This window comes from Meleagris gallopavo, chromosome 1 (genome assembly GCF_000146605.3).
Source record: "Meleagris gallopavo isolate NT-WF06-2002-E0010 breed Aviagen turkey brand Nicholas breeding stock chromosome 1, Turkey_5.1, whole genome shotgun sequence".
NCBI lineage: Eukaryota > Metazoa > Chordata > Aves > Galliformes > Phasianidae > Meleagris > Meleagris gallopavo.
Genome location: NC_015011.2, coordinates 87,858,937 through 87,882,065, shown reverse-complemented (window position 1 = coordinate 87,882,065; position 23,129 = coordinate 87,858,937). Strand labels below are relative to the sequence as shown.

Here is a 23,129-nt window from a genome sequence, read left to right as displayed (position 1 = left end):
TGCATGTTAGATTGTGTATATTACAGTTCATTAACCAGCCCTCGGGCTGACTAATTGTGCCAGATGGTATAATTTTTGTGTATACTTGACTTACCATGAGTGTTACTATCTTGATTCTGATATTTATCTGCACTAAGCTGAGAGGGGGGAAGGGTTCCTAATTCACAGGTGCCTTCACTGAAAAGACCAATTGCAGATGGAAACAATTTAATGACTTGTGATTCTAGATATATCAGCAGGAATGTGAACAGTCAGCGTTTGCCAAAGCTGATACCGAATAAAACAACATCACCCCAAAATCCTCTAGTCAGCCTTTGAGCATGCTAGTTTGGATCTGTGGGGAGATTCATACTCATATATTGATGTTTTGCAGCAGGGCAAATTAATATTTATGTGTGAGTTCATTTTGATTATAAATCTCTAAAATGATCATCTTTTATTGTGCTCAAACAAATGTGGTATGCTTTAACCTACTTTGCTTTCTTCCTAGCCAAAAACTGACACTTGAAAAATTTGCCTCCTCATAACTCTCTCCCCCTGAGCTGGGGCATGTGTATGAATTTAATGAGGATGAATGTTAGATTGTTTTTGTTAGGGACTCTGTAGAACATCCTGTGTTCCCTGCTGACTCTTGGATGAGAAGTGTTTTGTTTGTCTAAGTAATTTTGTCATAACAGGTAAGCAAATCAAATCAATTCCATCAAAATTTTGCAGAGCATTGAGTGGATCCACTTCATCCAGCTTGAATTTAGCTGAAGAGGTGACTTGCAAAACCTGGTAGGGCACTTCTGTTGGAATTATCCCTTCAGAGATCTTCACACAGTTTGGAGGTTATGATTTCAGAGGAAAAGAATGATTACCCAAAGGGTTTCTTCAAGTACATCTTGTTCAGAAAAAAAATAATTGTAGCCAGGAAAAAAACCTTTGCTGAAAAGGAGGTAAATAACACTGGTACAGTCCTCTTATTCTGCAAGCTGTCCATTCGCCCTACAGAACTTCAGGCCCTTTTTATGAAAAAGCTGTATTCACGTGACGTGATACTGCAATATGCTTGGCTGTGTGAAACTGTAGAAGTCCAACACTGTGTGCTGAGCATTCCTCTGCAGGCTGCCTCTTCAAGTATGTGCCATAGAGATAAAATATCAGCATGCAAGTTTTTAAAATTGAAGATGTAGGTAAGTAATTTCAGAATAAAAGTTAATATCCTTCTAAAGACACTGTAGACAGTTGAGATATGCACTGAAAGAACATTAAAATGGAAGCTAAAAATCTTCTGCTGGAGAGGGATTCATTTTTAACAGGCACAAATAATCTTGCTTGTGGTATTAACTGAAACCAAAAAACAGCAGTGCAACCACAGGTTTTTTGGTTGTTGTTTTTTTTTTGTTTTGTTTTGTTTTTCCAGAGAGAAGGGAATCTGGGTTACAATACAAAGCCAGGTTAAAAAAGAAACTATTGTTTTGCTATCTATTGCTTAATGCAGCTACTTAGATACTCAATATCTCAGTTCTCAGTAGCCCTGAGAACAGTTCTTACAAGAGACATATCACAAGCAATCTTACTGCCAACTACTTAATTTTGCTGTGGAGCAGCTCTTATCTTTTTAATTTTAGTAGTAATTAAATCTCTTCTCTCATGTATCTGAGCAAAAATGGTATAATCTTGACAGCTCCTTGAGACACAGTATACCTTTTGGAAAGGAGGGGGATGGAAGAGGCAAGGCTGAGTAATTTAATTTATTTTTAAAATGTCGTTCAGAGTTGTATACTTGAGAGGCTCATGTGCCTGTTGCTAGGTTTGCTTTTCACTGCTATGGCAACAGTCTGGTTGTAGGGATCAGTGGGAGACAGCGGTGTGATTTATTGCTGAGGGCTCACTGTCCTTAGGGTGAACAGGCCAAGGTTGTCAGTTTTACACAACAGGGCTGGAGCAGAGGCGAGCATTTTTAAAATTGTGCAGCTTCAAATCCACCTGTCAGTCTCTTTCCCTTTCCCTAGGGACTGAAACTGGTAACAGAGGCTGAATGCAAGGTCTTCCCCTTTCAGTGGAAAGAGAGAACACATGGAGAGGATGCAAAAGCTGAGCAAGAGGTTTTTAGATTCATCAGGAGCACGCGTAATCTCACTCATCATTACCTTATTGGTAAACCTATAGCAAAGTGAATTGTTCAGAAATGTAAGCAGCTAATGGTACTTGCATGAGAAGCTTTGATCACTTCCAATATTTATTCCAAGCACTGCTTATTTGACTTCTGGCTGGTTGAGGTGTTCACTTGTCTGTGAGGTCTTTTCCCATGGATAGCTATGTTCTCACAATTCTCAGCTCATAAAATAGAGTGAACGGATGTGACAGTGTCAGAGAGCATACAAGGGGATGTGTGTGCAGCTTGGGCTACAGCTCAGGGATGCACCCACAGTGCAGGGAGATAGCCATGCTGCCTCCCTTTCTCAGGGCTTACATGATTGACCTGGAAACATTTGTATTATGCACACTGTTCCCTTCGTCTTAGTTAAAGACTTCACCTTGCCTTCTCCTGATGGTAGAAGTTTGTGTGCATGCCATTCCTGAAGGAAGCATGTTTTTTCCCCTTATTGTAGAATCCTGGGCGCTGGGTGGTTGTGCTAACATTTGCACAGCATCCTAATCATGAAGTACTATTCCCTGCCCTCTGTTGGAGGCTTGAAAACACAGGTCTTTCTCTGATGGCCTTCAGAAAAATGCAGCAACTCCAGAAGAGTAGCCTGCCTGGGCAGGATGTGCTGCTGCTAGAAGTCACTGCAGGGAAGGGATTGCAAGAGGAGCAGAGAGTTAAACAAGAAACAGCTTCACAGCCCTCCTGAGAAGATTTCTAACTTAGATACATTAGATCTTGGCTGAACAATTTCATAGTTGTGTGAAGAATGAACTTTGTCTTATCATTTCTTTTTCATTTGGATGTAACTTTGGAGGATGAGGAGAAAAAGACATGTTTTTGTATGTATAAGCAGAACAAAACTGTCTTTTTCAAAAGGTCATATATTGCAAGTATTGACTTCTGCAACTTCTGTGAGAGAGGTTCCTAACGGCTGCTGAAGTCACCTGATTTTTGGAGATCTCTAGTTTTCCTCACAGAACTATAAAAAAATTAATTTGAGCAGCTATAGATAAGTTATTGAAATTGTATTTTAAAATTTATTTCTAGATATTATTACTATAGTTTAGTGCTCAGAAACTCTCATGAGTGTGTTGGAAGCATTTTTTAGGTCTTAAACTGTGGAGTATTCCCTAAATAACAGGCGGAGTTTCTATTTCATTAACAGGATTTTTCTAGAAGTAATTGGATGTATAACCTCAATACATTAACAGATAACTTCCAAGAGATGAGGAGAACAGCCCTATGTAACTATCATTTTTAGTTAAAATACATATAATCAATTTTGCAATTGGCCATCCACTCGTTTTGGCTCAGGTTTTAGGCTGGTCAGCTGCTGGTGTCACAGCCATTATTTCCATTTCCTTTCTTGTTTGTCGTTCTTGGTTTTCAGGATTATTCACTCATTATGATACAATCATGGCAGAAACAGTGGGCACCCCCTCAAGAGTTCCCACTGCTCAGGGACACAATTTAGCGGAGGGTTGTTAGAGTGAGGCTAGTATGACCAGTTGGACTTGATGATCTTTAAGGTCTTTTCCAACATGGGCAATTCTATGATTCTATGAATACTTTCTTCTCATCTTGAAGCCCCAACCCATGTGGAGACCCCTAGACCTCCAGCTGAGTGGGCTCAGTGCTGCTCCTCACTCCCAGTTTTGTGTCTCCATCACTGGGGGGGGTTCAGTCAAAGTAAAATACTGGTAACTGGGACCTCACAGCTTCGAGAAAATGAACATGTCTGAGTTAACGCTGGAGTAAACAAGTGTCCTCATTCACCACATTTCGTTTGCTTGCAAAATTTTCTGTATGGTGGTATGTTAGTTTCCCTCTTCCAGGTGAAAGATAAAATTAGACATTAGCATATTTACACATTAATGTAAATTATATTTTGTTAATTTTTCCATCTGCATGTATTTGTGAAACAAGGAAGCCACTTTCATATTCCTAATGCTTGCAAAGTTATGATTGGAAATGAAATACCTGGAGAGAGAATATCCTGTTTCTAAGTTTCCTAGTGATAGTTTTCAACATATTCGTTCTTTTCTTATCCTCTGCCACAGTTTAAAAGAATAAAATCTGTTAACAACAGGCATATGTGATCAACAGCTCCTCCTACTTCAAATCTGTCTTTAAGCTTACTTTTTGGGAGTCCTTCCTACATTAACCTTCTGTTAGGGTTTATATCAGACCAAAATGCAGTAACTGTGGTACTGTGCAAATGTGTGCGTGCTATATTACAAACTTGTTTGCTAGTCTGTTGATGGGATGCGATTGAAATCTGCTGGCAAAAGTACAAATGTACGTTCTCTGAAAATTGGATGAACAGTTACTTAAAGAGATGCACAAATAATTGAATTTTTATCCATTTAAGAAATATACCATCTTGATTCAGCTGATGTTTTTGAACAAAGCAGGATCCCCAGATTCTGTGGGTTCAATCAGTTCACAGAATAAGGGAAATAAAAAGATGCTGCTAAATGAATCAGTGTCTTAAATAAACAACTGTCATTTAATTCAGTTTTTCTACAAATACATTGGTTAAATTCAGCCTTATTTTCTTTAGGATAGTGTTATTGGGAAAGTTTTGCTCACCTCATTACAATAAGGTTAGCATTGCTTTATCTGATGTTTGCTTTTAGAATCTGGCTCTGATACAAAGGTTTGGGTCTCTAGTGTTGTTGATTTCAGGCCGCTTTATTTCGCACCAGTCCTGTTACAAACTCTGTGCCTCTGTCATGTATGTCAAATATCTGTGTGTCTGGAGAGATTACCATCAGACTCTAAGGTGTTTATTCAGAATATATGAAAGGGAAAAAGACTCAAAGATAAGAAAAGATTCAAAAGGAAGCAGCATATCCACAGGCCATTTTTGACTGTTAGCAATTGATGTGACTGGGCTCTTTTCAGAGTGAATGGCCAAAGGAACCTTCCCTGTTTGACATTCTCCCCTGTGTCTCATCTGCACTGCACAAAGAATCTCAGCCTCCCTTCTCTGTTCAAATAAATTGTATTTCTAGGTCAGCCACACCTCCCAGTGAACAAGAAGAGGCTTGGCAGGAAGAAAGGAAAGGTTCGCTGCTCTTCTAATTTTATGTACAGGCATGATAAGGCTAATGGATTGGGATCTGTTAACTACGTTCAGGCATAAACTAATGATAACTATTTTCTTCTTAAAGTAAACGCTACTATCCTTGTCTGGAGTAATTTCAGAAATGATTGAATATTCATGAGTTGTTCTTGATAATGAGATAAAGGCCTCTCTTATCTCATTGTGTTCTTACGCATTATTGAGGAGAATAAAGAAGGTACCTTATAGGTTACTGAACACTCAAACTTATTTTCTGCAGAAAGAGAAAAAATGGTTTGTCTGAGCTGAGAATAGAAGAGCAAACCTTGAATATTTAGCTGGCAAACCAATGGGCAAGGATACAGAGTTCAGTTCTACAGCTAAAGAATACAACCAGTGTAAATCATGGTAGCCAAACTTTTTCTTTAAAAAAAATATATATAAATAATAGCTGTTGTAATATTAAAATTATGATTTTATTTTTTTTCTAACTAGTCCCACATTGAAAGCAAGTGGTGAATTCTACACCGAACTAAGTGAATGTTCTCTTGAGTAAAGTGTGGTGGATAACATGCAAGCTGTAGAGATGGCTGTGTGAGCCTTGCTCCTTCTGTTTTCTTCCTATTTATTTTTCTGTGCTGCTTCTGCTCTTCCCACATCCAGTACAGCCTGGTGAGGCACAGGGCTGTACATCAAGCAGTCCTGTAACATTTAACTCCCATCCCCTTCTACAAGGGTTGCAATTGCTCTAACATGTTTTCTAGCCACAGTTTTTTTGTTATTTTTAGATGGATAAAAGAACTATGCCCACAGCAGGGAAGATTAATTCATTTTCAAAATAAATCATATTCACTTCATAGCTGTTTAAAAAAAAATAGTATTTCTTTGGTTCAGTATGGAAGGCAGATAAGAGTCTTGATTTTCGTACCGGAGGCAGTGTAACATTTGCCAGAAAATAGAAGATTGTAGGGGGATTGGAGTCGTAAAGAGGGGAAGAAACATTAGTTTGGTAAATTTCTGTCTGTCTAATAGTCTGTCAGTATAGACTGAAACACGAGTCTTTTAATGAGAATGGGGTATGGGGTGTAGTTTAGGTTTATTTAACAGAAATGGTTCAGAACCCTATCATGGATCTGCTTAAAGTTGTTGCTATTGTGAATAACAGGCCAACGTTCAAAGTACTTCTCCCCTCAACCCCCATAACTTTGCTGAATGCTGGGAGCAGTTACAATTCAGGAAACTCTGTACCCTCCAGAGTTTCCTGAATTGTACTGAGTTGTCCTGGCTTTTGTGTCTCAAGACATACAGAGAAGCTGATGGTTGCTCTTTTACCTTGTCAAAATGACTAAGGGAATGGGACATCTGCCCTGTAAGGGACATTGAAAAGACTAGTGCTCTTCCATTTTGATCAGACATCTGTGGTGAGTTATGACCAAGGTTCATAGTATTAGCAAGGCAAGAGACAACGAGTCAACATCATCTCTAAATCTCACTATAGGAGACCTAGGAACTGGAAGTAGGTTTACAGGAATTTGAAACAGATCAAGTACTTTTAATTGGACTTATGGAACTTGTTTCTAAAGGAAGCTGTTAGAGGTAGACAAGAGTATAAGCAAAGGCAAAAATAATAATAATAATAATAAAGACAAATTGTGATGGATGACTGGTCCACTAGCAGACAGGGAATACTCAGGAATATGACTTTTAGCATCCATAATCCAATTCTTTCAGATATGTGCTAGAGCAGCACAAGAGTAGTAAGTTGTAGGTGGTGTCAGGGATCACAGAATCATAAAGTGGCTTATGTTAGAAGGGACCTCAAAAATCATAAATTCTCAACCCCCTGCCACTAGATCAAGTTAGATTAGGTTGCCCATGGCCCCGTCTAACCAGGCCTTGGACACTTCCAGGGGTAGATCATCCACAGTCTCTCTGGGCAGCCTGTGCAAGCATCTCATCATCACTGAAAAGGGTGAGATGTTCCATTCCCACTGAAAAAAGGGCACCATGAATTTGCCCCAGTAAGGCACTTCTTATATTCTTAACATTAGCAAAAACCTCTACTTAATGATCATTTCCTTTTTTATCTACTGACATTGGGTGGGGAGGGGGGAAACAATGAAAAAAAACACACTCTAAGCTTGGGGCCAAGTTTGCATTCCTTAGCTCTCATTATGCTCCTGGACTGAAGCTGTGAGTTGGTTGTGCTTTGAAAACTCATGCAAGATACAGACCTACCTATTTTAATGTGTGGTGAGGATAAAATTGTTGAGAAAAGAGTCTGCTTGCCTTTACAACTCTTGATACAGTCTATGACAACTGCACAAATTCTTTCTCTCCTGCACTTCTACTGGGGAGGAAAGGAAAACTTCATCTTCTCTCTGCTAAGAGCAGAGCAGCCTAGCTTGCCAAGGAAGAGGAGGAAAGTTCTCAGACTCAGCTGAAAGGCAGATCTGCCTTTCACCATCTCCCAGACAAGGCTTTATCTATATGAGAACACTGCTCTTCTGTTGCTTTTAGTCAAATCACAGAGAGAATAAAGCATGATGACGGAGGAGATCTTGGGCAAACACCTGCCTCTGATGATGATAAAAAGCAGTAGTAACTGGAAATCTTTGCTGAGACCAGCGTCTGCTTGTCTTCATAGTTTACTGACGTGCTAAATGTTATTGCAGTTAGTGGTTTGAGTGGAGAAGTAGTGGCTGCTAAGAGAGGTTGAGTCTCAACAGACCCAGCCCTGGCATGTATCCTGGTTTGGAGAGAGAAAGGGCAAAATAACTAGACTACCCAAGCAAAATAATGTGTCTACTTAGCTAATGGAAGGTTTGAGGTCTCAGATCTCAAAATATAATGCATTATATATGGATTTTAAGAAGCTTTGATTTTTTTCTTTTTTTTTTCTGGAAGATCTGGTGCCCTGTGTGAAGTATCTGGTGTGGGACTTAGCTGCTTAAACTGTGCTGTGTTTCACAATACTAGAGAGAGCAATTCCACCTTCATAAGTGGCCTTTAGAAGGATTGCAGCAGCATGGATGTAATATTTGTTAAATTTCAAGATGCTGAGGTGTTGATGAAGAAGCATGTGAAAGGTCAGGTAGACTGTTTTTACCATCTGCTGTAACTTTCTTGACCTGAATAACGTCTTCAAATGAGCTGCAAAAATGATCACTCTGCAGCATGTACCATGTAGATTAATTCAGTGGCAGAACTTTGAAACTAAAAGACTGGAAGCTAATGTTGACATAATAAAATACACTCCATTAAAATTTGCTAGCTGAAAATCTTAGTGTGAAGTCATGTAATTAACGTATACTAACCTGACACCTAGTGTTGCTAGGTGTCAAATGAGGACACTGTAAAGTAAGATCAGAAAATGATTGATAAGGCTGGAGAATATGAAGTATGGAAGAACATGAAAAATGCAAAACCAGGATAGTAAATTAGAAAAATATATACAACTTCATATGCATACAAGAACTCATATTTTTGGAAGAAAAATTTTTGCTAGTGGGTCTTTTTTTATTTACTGCTGTATGATCTGAGTCTGAACGTTTTTTAAAAAGACAACAGTGTAAGCCAGTCACAGATATATATGTTGTTCAGTTCTATTTCCTTATTTCACTATGCTTACAGAATACACTTTTCCACGTACTAGGAAGCTCCATTCACAGGAATCTACGCTTTCTGGAAATGCAGGCATTCTTTGCATTCTTTCAGTGCCACAGGAGAGACAACAGGCCACTTCTCACCAAGGTCTGCCTTAGAAAAGCAACACAGATACTTGCAGTCATTTGTTGTTATAATTGACTAGTCCAGATTTTCAGTTGGATGCTATATGGAAAGCCTTAATAGGGCAGTTTTGATGGTACTGCGTCCATGCTTTATAAATTGAAGTAGATGCTATTCATTTGAGAGCTAATCTACAAGTTTTGGAGATGCAGATGATATAATCAGACAGAAAACATGTTTTCCTGTAGTTTCTGTGTTCCAAGAGTGAAAAAAATTACAAGACTTAAACAAATTTTACTGTATTTTTTCTGCTTATAATATTTCAAGTACACTGATAATAGGAATACAGAGGAAGGCAGGGGGTTGTTTTTTTACTATCTGAAAAGTCCAAAACTACTTCTTGTCCTCCAGCTATTGTTTTTTTATTCCAAACCGTCTGTATTCAGACTAACCACATGTTCCAGTGACTCCTCTTTCTTTTCTAATAACCCTAGAATTGAAGTTTTTGCTCATAGCTCTCATCTCCATTTGCGTGATGACAAGAGTTTAGTCTCATAAAAATTTTATTCTTCATTTTCCCAGTTCTCATCTCTCAAAAAAGTGTAAATTTTAAGCCACAGTATTTGAAATTTTTAAAAAACGTTTCAGAAAACGATTTTCATAGTAAATATTTGAAACATCTTTGGAGATCACACACTATCCTATGGATCACCCACTAGACATACTGTACTCATTTCAAAGATGGATATTTAGGTGTTCTGTTTGCCAAGCACTGGTATCATCACAGCTTGAAATATTTCAAATGCAAAGGATGTACTGTTCTGCCAGAAATAAATTTATTGTATTATTGTTGGTTCAGGAAATCTTCAAGAGGATAGAAGTATATTCCAGTTATGATAGGATACATGCTATCCAAGATCTGTCAAAAACCAATTCACCAGTAAGTAAGCAACATGTATTTCCAAAAATCCTGCTTAACATGAAAGCTACTAGATGCAGTACAGTGAGAGGAATGGAAAAACTCTGAGGTCTATCCACTTTGACCTTAGATTTAGCAAGATTCCTAAAATAACTTTACTGTCTACATTAGACTAGTTGTCAGGCTGTGTTCAACTTCACAGCCTGCTGTGTTTCAACATGACTTGAATAAGCTTTTAGATCATGACTTTAATCCTAGAGATTCTGAAGCAACACCATAGTGTCTTTTAAAATACATGGGTATGAAGCAGCTGTTGAAAATGGAATACCATGGATGAATAGGCTTCTCTGTTACATAGATTGGACTTGCTGTCATTTTTCCTTGAAAACTGTATTCTGAAAAGCTTGTGCATGAGATATTAGTTTTCCAGAATCTCTAGTACATTATATCACCTGCTTTTAAGTGTGCAGTTTTTGTTTCTGACTAAGGACTGTACGTAAACTCAAAGAAAAAAAAACATGAAATAAATAAAAGGATTTGAGGCAACTAGTTCAAATAGTGCCTACATACTAGGGCTGCTCTGACAATAATGTTTCTTTTTTTGTTTTGTTGGCCCATGACGTCAGAGGCAGATGTTGGTCATATGGCAGTAAAGGTTGAACCTTCTTGCCAATACTCCTTTGCTTTCTACTGCTGTGGGACAGATGGAAGCAAAAGAGCAATCTGACAAAATGATATCTGACACGGAAGTGCAGATGAAGCAAGGATGCATTATGGAAAAAATGGCAATCATTGACATTCACTGATGATTACTAAACATCTATGGAAAAACCGAAGAGTGAATTTGAGTGCAAGGAGGTGGTGGAGTGACATGTTTCAATAGAGGAGAAGGCGACATGAAGGGCAAGCCACATTCTGCATGGCTGTGCTCAGCTGCCACATCATAAAACGAAGAGTGTCTTGATCAGCTCATCCATGTGAATAGGGAGATTACTACCAGGCAACTGTCTATGGAGTTAATAGTGGGTTCATTGCTCTCCTAGAGGTGGTGGCAACATTGGAATACTCTAAGTTTGCATTAGTTAGATCCCATGAATAGATACATAGGAACAGAAAGAAAAGCATGTGCAAGTTTGTCAGCACCTATTGAAAGGCTGAAGGTGACATTTTCCTGGATCCCATCATTCCTGGATCTCATCATTATCGGTGGCAAGACAAGATCTCATCTCCCATTCTACTGCCACAGATTATGAGTGTATGTGAACTGTTGATCACGGACTGAACCTCTGATTGCCTGAACCACCTGAGGCAAGCAATGAGTCAGCCATGGGAGCTGGATGGGATGGAGCCTGGCTCCACCTCTCCTAAATCCCATTTAAGTTCTGACTACTACTGAGGGAAGATCTCGTTTTGGAAATGGCTCCTTGTGGAGTTTATATTGCGCCTACAACACCAGTGAGCATTTTTCATTATCTTTCCACTGCGATAATCCTACTTAGCCTAACCTCTGTACGCCTATTAATTGTGCATGTATTGATTGTACAATGAGCACAAAGTAGCTCATGTTAGAGTTGTTTTAAAGTTTTATGGATGTGCTAGTTGATCAGTGGAATCAAACAGATCCGAAAACAGAGCTCGGAGCTGTAGTTTTCTTCTTGCTACTGGCAGTGACTTGCAATTGTCCTCTACACAGCAGCAGGTTTTCTTAGGACTTGTAGGAAGTTACCTCTAGTCATCAAATGTAATTGAAAATTCTCAATGAGTTAAAAATTCTAGGAGAGATCAGATTATGGAGAGGCGGGAGGAGAACTGATCTGTAGTTCAATCTTGTGTGTAATCTTTCCTTAGGACTTTGTCTCTAAATAACCTTTAATATCTTAGCACTTACTTCTGTTTCTCAAATTCAGAAGTTAGGATGAGGTAGAAGAGAGGAGGAAGTCATGTAGTGGCCTTGGACTTCATTCCTAAATGCAAAATATAAAAATCTAAAGAGCTCAAGTCAAGCTGATTTTAACATCAAATCTCAGATCTAGCCCAGTATTTAAATTCTAAATTCACAATAATCATTAATATTCATATTCTCTCTCTGTAACATCTTCCTCTATTGCCCAAGATCATGAGTTTAATAGTTTAAGTCAGCAGTGAAAATGTTTTAAGTAAATGGCTCCCCTTTACTTAGGTGAGTGTTTGCTGATGTATTTTGCCTTTCAACTGAACAGATGTAAAACTTCAGCTATTTGAGGAAAACTGGTTGTTTAGCTTTGTCATTTCAGCAGTAGTATTTTAATATCATCACCCACTTAGTGGATGATGAGAAGGCAGTGGATGCAGTCTTTCTGAATTTAGTAAGGCCTACAGAGTATCCTTCTGGATGAATTGTATGATTGAGTTGAACGGATCCATGCTATACTGGCTGTGTGAACTGCAAAGCTGAGATGACTGTAGTAAATGGAGCTTCATCAGACTGACGACCAGCCACAAGTCAAGTTCCACAGGGCTCAGTTCTAGGGCCAGTCTTGTTCGACATCAATGATCTGTATGCGGAGTTCAATGCATCCTTAACAAGTTCACTGAAGGTGCTGGAGTGGGAGGTCTTGTTAACTGTCTCAAGGGATGAAAGACCTTGCAGAAGGATCTAGATAGATTGGAGTACTGGACAATCTTCAGTGGCAAAAAAAAATCAACAAGGGTAAATATCAGGTTCTGCATCTAGGACAGAGCAGTTCCAGACATAGGAACAGACTGGGAGATGAGTGGCTGGGGATCTGGGTGTTCTGTTCACAGCATGAGTCAGCAGGGACCCTGGCAGCCAAAAGGGCAAATTGCATTTTAGGATGCATTAAATAGAGCATAGCCAGCCAGTCAAAATAAGTGATTCTCCCACACTATTTACCATTGGTGTGGACTAACCATGAATATTGTGTGCATTTCTGGGCATCATAATATAAAAAAAAGATGTTAAGGTACGTGAATATACCTGAGAATATTTGTAGGTCCATTCCAATCTAACTGTCTAAAAAAGTATCTTTGAAGCCATCTGTAGTATGTTTAAAGAGTTTCAAAATATGCAGAAAAGTCTTTATTTCACCAGCTCTACTTTAAAACTTCAAAGTAGAATTTTGAAGAAGCTTTGCTGATTTGTAAGAGATATCTGTTTCTGCTGTTACACAGAAGAGTAAGGTTAGACTTGTAACTATTGTGCAATATCTGAAAATCAGGGTGTAATCCACTTAGAAGTATGAAGTAAATTGACCATGAAGCAATAAAAAGAAGGCTATGACATGATTGACATGATTAATAATACGTTATGGTCATAGGATATACTCAGAATTAATCTGGAATTAGAATTTTCAACTGAATTTTCTACTGTTCTATTTGGTTAACTCATATTTAATCAAACAAGATTTATTAACAGCTAGCTTCTTTAAAAGGTAATGAGTGTATTGTACCAGTAATTCCAAGTCAGGCCATCAATCTCTTAAATATTCTCACATTTTTGCTGCTTTTGCTAGAAGTTCCTTGAGAAAAAAAAAAAAGTTCTATGTTTGTGGGAAGGGGGGAGAAGAAAGAAGAGAGATTAGCAAGGTAACTACTTCTAATATGAGGTATAAACCTAAGCTTTCAATTACTGCTTTATCTACATTACAATTTAGAAAATCTGTATCTGACCCATGGTCCACCTGCAATTCAAGAAAGCTAGTAATGCAGCCCCACAACATCATAAGCTTCCAACACTGTTATGTGGTTTCACCACTGTTTTTTGTGAGTTGATAGTGTGCAGTTTGAGCACAGGATGTGGAGCCACAGTGGAATGCTATGGAGGGGTGGCCGTGGTGCAGGGATAGCTCTTCCTCTCGCACCTGCTGCACACTCAGTCAACTTGAAAACTGCATGTGTTACACATCACGTGCACTTTTGTCACTTGATGAATAAGACATATTGATTATTGATAATAATATTTCATCCTGGAGGTAGCAAGTCGTGGAAAAAATATTTTATGGTTTGCAAAATGAAATCAAGATATTTATGGAATCAAAAGGAAAATTTGTGCCAGAACATGAAGATGATAAATGGCTCATAGATTTTGCATTTTTGGAGGATTTGACCATTCAGTTAAATAAATTAAATGTGTTTTCAAGGTGGCAATCAACTTATCTGTGCTGTGTTTCAAACCATAAAGTATTTGAAAATGAAACAAACTATGGCAGGCTCAAGCTATGGCAAATAATATTATGCATTTTGATATGTTGTCTAAATATAGCCCTGTGAACAATGGAACATACGTAGTCTTGTTTTCCATTCTAATAAACGAATAAGTTTCAAGATTTCTGAAAAAAATCTTTAATGTTTTGGTATATCTGTGACTCCATTTCTGATTGACATAAATACATTACCTGCAAATTTTCAAATGGAATGTATGGAGTGTCAATCAGACATTCAACTGAAATAAAACTTGATCGTATTTCTTTGCTAGATTTATATAATACCTGTCTTATCAGTGAAAAATATCCCTTGCTTCACAATCACACCTTATTGTCACTTTTTGGTAGTACTATATTTGTGATTTACTATTTCCAAGGATGAAGCACAGTATGTGTAAAATTAGATTAAAAAGTCTCTGAACGCCTTGGGAGCTCACTAAAAACTGTAACCATTTCCATTAAATGACATATTTATGCATTAGTGTCACAAAAACAAGGTCAAATATCCCACTACTTTTGTTTTTGTTGCCAACTTTATATGTTTTAATAAAAAGTATTGTTAATTATGTGTTAAATATGCCATGCATTTTATACGTGGCCCCAAACAGTTCTTCACTCAATGCAGCTCAGGCAAGTCAAAAACTAGATGCTCATGGTTTGGAAGATTGCATTACAATGATAGAATGCTTGGGAATCTTAGCTGCACCAGAGGAGGATCAGACAAGATTTTAGGTAAAAATTCATTGACATTATGGTTGTCAAACACTAAAACAGTTTTCTAGCGCTGTGATTGGTGCCCTGTTCCTGTCAGTTATTTGCCATAGCTTGAGCCTGCTACAGTTTGTTTCATTTTCAAATGCTTTATGGTTTGAAACACAGCACAGATAAGTTGATTGCCACATTGAAAGCACATTTAACTGAATGGTCAAATCCTTCAAAAGACTTTTGTACAATGCACTCAACAAAGTGCTTTAGTTTTTGGTTAGCCCTGAAGAAGTAAGGTAGTTGGACTCAACCTTTGCAGTTCTCTTCCAACTAAAAATTTATGTCTTATTCCAAATCAGACCTTTACTCATATCTATTCAATTGCATTGTAATCTTTGTAGTTGTGTGTGTACTAGCTGGTATGAATTAGGAATTTTGCAACCAGAATTGAAGATGTATATGGAGACCTACAATATAAATAGCAATATATGAAATAGTTTTGCAGTATAATGATTTTATACTTAGCTAGTCTGTCGGAGAACTTAATACATAGGAGGAACAGATCTGCTAAAACTAAGATAATGTTATTATGGCAGGGTTTTTAATGTGAGGTAGATTATACAGGGAGAACTTTAAATAAAACAACTGTTGGAAAAAGCAGACAAGATTTTGAGCCAAGTCTCTATTTTGGATCTTCAGTATGGGCTACTTTTCTGGATGTTGAATGAACAATGTACAGTATTAATATGTAACACAAAATTTGCAAGCAAACAAGGAATTGTAGAACAGCAGTAATAACTACTGACTTTTTGTGTATCCCTATTAATTTTTCTTGGTTGTTAATATGATATGTTGATAGTTTGCAGAGTGAGATTTACTGTCTTCTTCAGTGAAGTAGATAAAACCTAAGTAGCCATCTCTGCTCTGAAGTGTATGTGCGAATACATGTATTTATTGGTGACTATTTCATACCTCATGTGTCCACAGCATGCATTATTATATTGGATAAGAGTGCTTCATTATGAAGATGATAAATATTGCCAGATGTATATGAATGGTTACATTGTGTTGATGCTTTAATCTTTTTATCTCAATCTGAACTGCAGATGCCCTGCTAAGGTGGATCAGAATAGCACATTAGCTTGAAACAGTAAAGTGGGAAGTGACAACTGAGTGGAACCCACAGAAGGAATATATTTATGAAGCGTGGGATTTTTTCTATAATTAAGTTGATATTTGAACAACACCCAACAATATCCAGGTTCTGTAGAGTGGCCATGGGACGTTTGGTCAGATTTGCAGAGAAGAGCTGTGAAATATACTCAGATGGCAGTATGCAGCACTGTACCTTAGAACAGTGTTAGAGAAGTTCACTGGAGATAGATCAGATGTTGGAGGGGAAGAACACTTTTGCAAAGTTTAGCCTGTTATGTGGAGAAGGATTAATAGCTACATTTCAATTAGATAAAGCAACATGCACTTCTGTAACTCCCGAGAGAAAAATCCAGAACTAGTACAGTGCCATCACTTCCCCTCATCTCAGCATGCCAATATTTTCAGGAAAGTGAACTATAGGTCTTAATATTCCTTAGGAGAAAGATGAGATCATTGCTTGAACACTGTCTCCTCAGATAAATGAGGAGACATTGATAAAAACTGAACAGTAAAAGACTGTTACTTTAGGTGGCCTATTTTAAAAATAAGATTTTGAAAGTTCATTTAACAAGCAGAGAAATCTTGTATATTATTTCCACTTACGTTCTGAAACAGTGACATTTTGGAATGGAGAAATGCTTAGTCTCAATGTATTTCTGGCAATCATTTTCCTTAACAAAAGAATAAATTTGCAGTTAACCTTGAATTGTAAAGGAGTAATATTAAAAACTTTTTAATGTCTATTTATCTGACTTTTTTTTTTGTGTGTCTCTCTCTGTTGTCTCCTCACAAATGCAGGTGCCTTAAATGTCATATAAAAATGTTTTGATTTGTTTAAAAAAAAAGCTTAAGAAAATAATATTTCTAGATATTGAGGATTGCAAATTATAGTTTAATGAAGCTGGAAGAAGTAATGGAATTAATATTGAGATATATTGGTATTCTCTTTTGTAATGTAAAGTTTCTACTGTACACTGAGGTACAAGAAATTAAAACTTAAGCCTTGAAAATTTAAGGTACTCTGATTTGAGCTATTAATATGCATCTAGTTTGGAGAAGAATTTGGTTGGAAGAAGCATGAGCATACAGAAACTCTTCCATTTCTGACATCAGCTGTAAGTAAAGCAGACAAAAATACTTAAAGGAGCATTAATTTGGAGGGAACTGCTTAATTTGTCTTGAGCTCCTCTCTTTGTCATTGTCTCTTATGTTATACTTGCATTGAAAACACACTGAAGATGTGTAAATTGCAATTATACTGCAATGAGCTGTGGGCAGTGACAAGAGATTTTTGGTTCTGCTGAAGTATAAAGAAAGAAATGAGTGGTTAGAAAAATGAACTTTCACAGGTGATGGAAGAATGAATGCAGAGAATTAATAAGGTAATCATAAAATTGTGTAAGGACTTTCTGCACTGTAAAGTTTCCAAGTCCAGACTGCTTCTCTAGCAAGCCCATAAACTTTTTTTTTTAAATAAGGGATATATGATCTTTTTGGCATGTCTTTGTGTTTTAGTAATAGGAAACTGGAGTACTGTTTGTGGTGCACATGTGGAGATGCATTCTTTGTATGTCTAATTTGAACAGTGTTGAACCAAAACTTTGCTTTCTCAGAATAGCTGAAGATGTCTGTTCTCTTCTGGAAATATTTCCCCTAAGTTCCATTTACTGGTTTTGCTAAAATAGTGAAACACGAAATCGAAATATCATTCAAATTATCATTTAAAAAAAAAAAAAACAGAAATGTATTTTGTTGAAACAAAAATGACTTTTCTACTTTTAAAATGGCTGTAATTGATATGACATCCTACAGGTTTTTTTCAATAAACTTTCTACTGAATGTTTGAAGAGGATATGGAACATAAGTGATGCTTATAACTTTCCAGCTTTTTTCATCAAATCTGTAGGACAGAGAACTTGAAACCTTGTCTAAGATGGAAACATCAACTTAAGTGATCAGTTCTCTGCTCTCCTTGTCCTTTCCTCAGGTTTCCCTGGTGCTATCTAGAGAAAATAAAATTAAAAACAAATAATAATAAAAAACAATGTTAATTTACCTCGATCCTGATAGACATTGGTCTTGATGTTTTATAGTTTCATAAACCTAAGAGATTTTATGTTAGTGTTTCTGGTAATTTGTTTGTTAGTGTTTCTGGTAAAATGTTTCTGGCAGTAACATTTGCAATAGTTGTACACGTGACTACTTCAGAAAAAAACAAACCTTGATTCATTTTTTTTCTATTTAGAGTATGACTCAGTCATAAGTACTGCGCTGGAAAAGGAAATTGTTTTTTCTTCCTGCCATATTCTTTGTTTATTTCAATCATGCCTAAGCCACAATTAAGCTATGTTTTAGACAATGCATCAATTCAGGGCTAATGGTAGAGCTTCTGAGAATACAGAAGTCCTGAATCTCTAGTGCTGAAATTTCTTTAATTTTTTAGATTTCTTACATATAATTGGAGATTAGATAACATCTATAGTAGGTAGCTTGAAGTTGCACAGGAGGAATAGAATTAAATGTGTCAGACTTGGCTATTTATTTCTACGCAGGTAATTAGAGTTAGGTTTCATTTGTCAAATTAATAGGTGAAATTTGGACTTCCCATTCATAGTGGTTGAACTGCCTTTGATTCCAGACTTTCATGGGAATCCAAGTACTTCCTCATTTGCCTTTTTTGTGAAGAAATGAATTCGTGGATTTGGGTTTAAACAAAATGAATCTATTCCCTCTTTACATGTGACAGCTGTGATTTCTCCTTTACCTGTACTGATACTATGCTTTGCAGCTGTTTTACTCTGTATGTACTGACAGGCTAGTGGTACAACCGCTACACATTTCAAGCATCTAACTGAAATCAGTTTCTAAATGATTTGCAGTCTACTTCCCTAATGCCTGTAAGAATCAAAAGCTTAAGCAGACCCCGATTAACTGAATACATCTAAAAAGTCAGAATTACTAATGTCACAGCTAAGTTTGAATTTCTTTATATTATCTTGCTAAAAAACGGACTGGATTCACAACCTTCTAACTGTCTATTGACAGTATAGCTATATACATTGCCTGCAGTTTAGGTAGTGTATGTAGGCTTATGACATGGAAAACATGATAACCAGTTGTGGTTTTAATAATGAGGTATCTAGTCTTAGTTTTTTAGATAAGTGAGAGACTGAATGGTGAATGGATTTGACAGTGACAAAATTCAGTGATTTTTTTTTTATGGGGACACATCTTACATATATATGTATAATAAAACAGCATATTCATACATATTTTTATATATTCCTTTACATGATGTGAAAACTGAATATCTGTATCTGAAATTTCAGAATCAAAATGAAAATGAGAACGGAAAAAGACCCTAAAATATACTGGATTTTTTCATTTTTCCATAAGCTTTATATATTGTATCACAGTAGCACAAATTTATATGACAGCAATTTGGGATCACTTTAACTGCTGACCATGTTGCAAGGGAGCCAGACAAATTTATAGCACTTAAACAGTTTGTCATTTTTTGCAAAGCATAAACATTTGAAGGTATTGAGATTCTCAGTGTCTAATATAAATCTTAACAAAAATAAACTGTTTTCTGTTATTTATGGGGCAAAGATTTATTTTAATAAGTTAAAAAGTATAACACCTGCTTTTTAAAATCAGGAAGTTATCAGTTTTACCATAGCTTCACTCTACCTAAATCCATATCTGTATTTTAACTGCTCATGCCTTCTAAAAGTAACATGATGGTGAATGTTTGACGCTATCAAACGTACATCTTGAGCTAAGGTTCAGCAGGTTTCCCATTCAGAGCTGGAAAAGCTTTTCACTAATAGTAGAGCTCTTAATTCTAGCTGTGTAACGGCAGTTAACTTCTGGGAGGTTCCACACAATTTTATGTTGAACGTAATCTTTTTGAAGCTCGTCTAAGAGTAAAAATTAATTTGAAGATCTTCTAAAAGTCATGAGCTCATGGTCTGAGAACAGATCAGACAACAAAAGATGTGATGAAAATGACTAATAAGGTGTTTCTCTGCTGATATACAGATAGAGAAATGGCAGTTGTTGGCTTAAGTCAAATATGTTATCTCATAGTTATGCAGAACTCTCTTTACAGAAGCAATTTGACATGTTAAAGGCTTTCTTCAAAGATGTTTAAATTGCAAAAATCATTGTTCTCAGAGTTTCTTTGACATCCTTGCAGTTGCCCTGTGCCTACATTTAGCAATTTTTATTAGTTCAGGTAAAGAAGAAGTAATGCATGGATTCTCCAATAAGTTTTAGTGAAGCAGATTTATATTTTGAAGATCCCAAATGCATAGTGAACTGCTTTCATTGTATGCAATGCCACAGACAGGCTGAATGAGCAAGCTTTCTATCTCTGTCATGCAGGCAATAGGATGACTGTCCTCTTAGAGGTCCTTGAATTATGTAGAAAATGCTAAAGGAAAGGAAACCCTTATCCATGGCACTGTTATGTAAACGTGAAATTTCTTTGGATGTTTATCATTCAGACAATCAGAATTGGTTAGGAGTCCACAACCTGAGAGATGAAAACAACTGCTATCTTGCCCTAGAGCTCCATCCAGCCATAAAGCCATGTTGCACCTCCTGCCCTTCTTTCAAGGTATGAGGTGGAGTTACAGGGAAGCAGCCTCCAGCTGTGCGAGACAGGGAGACGCGACTCCTTGGTGCGTGCTATTCAGATCAAGGCCTAGATTATGCATCCTGTGGAATCTCACTGATGAGATAGATGGGTGGGAGAGGATTGGCAGGAAAACAAATGTATATTATAAAAATATTTTGGATGCAGTTGCATGCATTAAATCTTAACAGCAAGGTTGTTAGTCACAGCTGGATCTTGACTCCTTTCCAGGTTTGCTGAACCAGTTTGCCAGAGAAAGGCTCTGCAAATACAACTTCTGCATTAACATTGAAGGCACTTCCAAATTTCAGTAGGATAAACTGTTCACTAGGTAACTTATCTTGCAATTATTAAAACTGGTTGTAAGACACCTGTAAGACACTACTGGCTGATAGACTATGGCTGAAATCTGTGGATTAATTCTGCTCAGTGCCATCCTATCAATGTCAGTCAGATTCATCAGTTATGAGGAAGTTTTTCATCTTTGATTTCTAGTGCCAGAAGATAAAGATAAGCCGCCACGCGAATCTATTTCATAGCTTTTTATTTATCATCATTCTTCTCTGTATCTTACTATTTGTATTGTCTTGTAAAGGTAATTATGGTTCATAAATCCTTTCAGCAACTGAAAGTTAAATAGCCATAAAAGCATACATTTGTCACCGTGCTTACCGGGCTTATAAAGTGGAAAATAATGACAGTGGGGTGTTGAAAAAAGGAATTTAGAATTTATGTGACAGTGCTGGTTTTATAGAGGCCAGCATTATTTTTCCTGTCTCAGAGGCTTCTGAGAAACATTCTTCCATGTAAATTAACTAAGACAGTACTTTATTTTGTCTGTAAGTATATTCTTTCTCTGTGGAATAGTTCCTAATGTCAAATAGCTGTAATACAGAATGCAGTGATAAGGGTTTAACATTTGCCTAAGTGCCATTGTAAATGTAGTTAGCAAAGAGTTCTGGCCTTATGAAGTTTGCTTATGTGTAGTTTCACACTGTTATTCTTCTGGAAGTATGTAAAAGTGTAAATGATATCATTTGAAACAAGGAACAGTAGTAGTGAGAATAAATCTCCAAAAAATACTCTGCTATTCAAAAGAAATTGTGAGTCCCTTTTTCGGTGCAATGATGCTGTAGCTCTTCTCAGCTCTCAAAATTATCAAAAATACAGGAGAAATTGTTGAAATATTACAATAGTAAAGAGTAAATGTGCCAGGAATTGTACTCCATTTCTCAACATATGTAAGGATTGCCTGGCATGCGTTATAGCCATAATATAGGAGGAAAGCTTTTTTAGGATAAGAGATCTATAAAACTGTAGACACTCTATATTGCTTCTTAAAATTGCTATTCTAGCATACATGAGGTCCAATGGAAACAGTTTTGATCTCCAAATCTGGAGACCAAAATCTTCTTTTTCCCCCAGTATCTTTTTTTCCCATTACATTTAACCAATTTACTATTTCAGGACTTTCCACTAACAAAAAGAAACATGTGTGGACAGGTATGTTTGGGAGGGTTTTTTTGAGTGCTAATGTTTTAGAAGTTATTTGTGTGAGCACTTGCTGCTAATGCATAGCAAAAGAGAATGGGGACCTATCCACAAATGCACTTCCCAGCTGGATTTTGCTAGTTGATTTCCTCTGTGTAGGAAGAATAATTATAGCTTCCTGGTGTGCAGAACCCAGCAACAGTGGCTTTCAGAGTTTTGTATGCTGAACGTAAAGTACTGGTGAGGTTACTCATAGAAGAGGCAGCAGGGATAAGCTGTCTGTAGTCAAAGAAATAGGAAAAGGAGATATGTGATTCTTTTTTTGTATATGCCTTTGAAAAGAACAAATTGAAGAAGTATCTTTGTACGAAGCAAAAGATACAATAAATAACTTGGAGTATTTTTGCTAAAGACTTTAATACCACCTTAATAGTAGAAGTATGTACACTCGTTGCATAGTGCTTATGTTTTGTGGGATGATATCTTGCTTTTAAAACTGCATTGTCTGTCTGGCATTCGTTATATAATGTGTTGTCAATCATAATACAGGTTTTAGACAAGCCAAGTAGACATATGCTGTGCATTTTAAAAAATAAATTGAGGTCAAAATAAGCATCCTTATCTTTTTATCCTTTAATGTAAATCAGCTTGCCTGGAGTCAGCTTCTAAATAGACATTTATTCTGGTATTATGCTTGCTTTTATCAAAAACACTTTTAGCTAGCAGCTTCCTTAGGTAATTTAGTTTTTTTAAATACATTAAATTTAATTATAAATCACTTTATATGATTAAACATAGAATATCATCTGGCTGGTAAAGTGATTGTTGCAGATAACTCTAATACTTTTCAAATGCAGATTGTGCACAGCAAGCCTGGGATAAAGGCAAATGGAGGCCTGGTCTTTTAAAAGAGAAAATGAGGAGCCACCAAATTATTACCCAGACACATTCCTACTTTGATTCCTAGAGTGAATATGGTAGCAAGTAATAAAACAACATATTTGTAAGCATGTGGACATTGGAAAAAAACAATCATGTACTTGCCAGGAAACTTTAAGTACACCCATTTATTCACAGGACTGCTA

At 36.8% G+C, this 23,129-nt stretch overlaps 1 long non-coding RNA gene across 3 annotated transcripts in view; it reads left to right on the top strand.

Moving 5' to 3' along the window:
- Positions 1 to 1,091: 1,091 nt before the first annotated feature.
- Positions 1,092 to 23,129, top strand: part of LOC104913707 — a 42,107-nt gene continuing 20,069 nt past the window's right edge. For 2 of the 3 annotated variants that reach the window (XR_795576.2, XR_795577.2), the window contains exons 1-2: positions 1,092 to 1,175; positions 1,998 to 2,175. This is a non-coding gene — a long non-coding RNA (uncharacterized LOC104913707). The remainder of the gene's footprint in view (positions 1,176 to 1,997; positions 2,176 to 23,129) is intronic. The other variant, XR_795579.2, reaches the window with a different exon arrangement.